The 1,894-nt window shown below is 30.8% G+C and overlaps 1 long non-coding RNA gene across 1 annotated transcript; it reads right to left on the bottom strand.

Moving 5' to 3' along the window:
• Positions 1-852: 852 nt before the first annotated feature.
• Positions 853-1,883, bottom strand: LOC112465971. The gene is made up of 4 exons (XR_003042091.1): positions 1,834-1,883; positions 1,688-1,751; positions 1,380-1,441; positions 853-1,082 (listed from the first exon to the last, which is right to left on the bottom strand). It is a non-coding gene; the product is annotated as an uncharacterized LOC112465971 (long non-coding RNA).
• Between the last annotated feature and the right edge of the window lie 11 nt (positions 1,884-1,894).

Genomic DNA, 1,894 nt, shown 5'->3' with positions numbered 1-1,894 from the left:
TGGTATGCGCAAATCGCGGCCGAACTCGCGTTGTGTGCGGATTGTGCGACAAGCGAGCACACATTTTGCATTTATAACAGACCGAACGCCGTATGGCGACAGCTACACCTTATCTCGCGAACTTTCGTCCATACAACTCTACACTGTGGACGATGTTATAAGTTATTAATAAAAACTAAACGCGCGATTGATTGTCACGAGTGCCGTACCACTATAATAGATTTACGCGGACGTACCGAACACTTGACCTATCAGGTTTTATGTGAGGCGGTTATTCCACGAGGAACACGTTAAGCAACATACGATACAATACGATTGCACAAGCTATAATGCTACTATATCTTATATAACCTACATATTATACTTTTAAACATACTTATCGATTATTTTGCGTTATATACTTATATTTAACTTTATAAATTACCACTTGATTTTCTTTTTAGTGTACTGCTTACAGGGAACTGTCTTATTATTTAGCACCTTTATATTAGCGTTAGCATTACTCAAAATAATAAAATAAACATTAGCGAGCGACCTTACTATAAGACCACATTAACCTAATACTAACATTTTTATTATGTACATGGTGAAGGGATCGAAATAAAATATTAATTTTATACATTAACCTATGATTATACTTAATGAGCACGGTGGAGGACCTTAATTTCCTTAGAATAAGTACTTTGAAAATTAAATCGTAGCAATCAGTAGAATATAATCTTAATTCTATATTAATAATTTTAACTTTAACATACATGCATAGAAAAGGGGAAAGAATACGCTGACACACGCATATAATAGGAAATAGGAAAACACATATATTTAGTCAACCTTAAAATGCACGTAACTTACATGCTTTACTAATTGTAAGATTACTATTATAACGTATTCATATTCACACTCGTAAAACAAGCCCATCCAGGATAATTTCGTACCTATTCCTTACCTGAAATAAAATGAAAGAAAATACATTAATATTCTTATTCATATATATATATATTCATAAGATTATAAAATAAGATTGAAATACTTATCCTTTATCCTTATTAATTCAGTCTCAGCTCACTATTACCTCTTATCACCTATAACAATAACGAAATATATTAATTACTGCACTCTTATAAAATAAAACCGTTATATATAATCAATAAATAATTATCCTTACAGAGCTAAGCAAAATGTCAACGACAAGCCTTATGCTAGAAGTAAAAAGACTACGTAATCTTGCTTATCGCCTGGATTTAGACGAAGCTAAGGAAAAAATACGCGGCAAAAACTTGAATATATTTAATCAAAAATAATAAAAATAAATAAAAAGGGGAGAGACTAAAACTTATATGAATAAATGTAGTAACGATAGAAACATAGCTTTAACTTACTTTTAATTTATCCTTATCATATCCGTCCAACGAAATCACGGTGACAGTATAGATAACCAGCCCTATAACAAAATAAGAATAACCTATATTAACAAATATCCTAATAAGTAACATAAGGAATGAACACTGAAAACAAATATGCGCGTCTATATATGTATGCAAGTACAAATATACATGTGTATATACCCAATAAAATAAATAAAAAAAAAAAGAGAGAGAAGAGAAGAAGAAAAAATATATTACTAATCAAATCTATAGAACTACTTAAGCATATTGCTAAACAAATGTTTAGTTAATGGAACTATTACCTCGATTTAGATAAATCCAACTGCAGCAACACAGCTCTTACACTGCCAGGCACACAGTAGAATCCTGTAATAAAAATCACATAAATAATTAATTATCTATAAATATAATCATACTCTATACGACATAATCATAAAATTATACTTACTAATAAAAGTTCGGGGACCGAACTTCCCTAAGGAGGGAGATGTCACGTCTGACGGTATAAT

The sequence above is a fragment of the Temnothorax curvispinosus genome, unplaced genomic scaffold, assembly GCF_003070985.1.
Source record: "Temnothorax curvispinosus isolate PA1 unplaced genomic scaffold, ASM307098v1 QBEX01015694.1, whole genome shotgun sequence".
NCBI lineage: Eukaryota > Metazoa > Arthropoda > Insecta > Hymenoptera > Formicidae > Temnothorax > Temnothorax curvispinosus.
The sequence above is the reverse complement of the archived record's forward strand: the minus strand, read 5'-3'. Positions and strand labels throughout refer to the sequence as shown.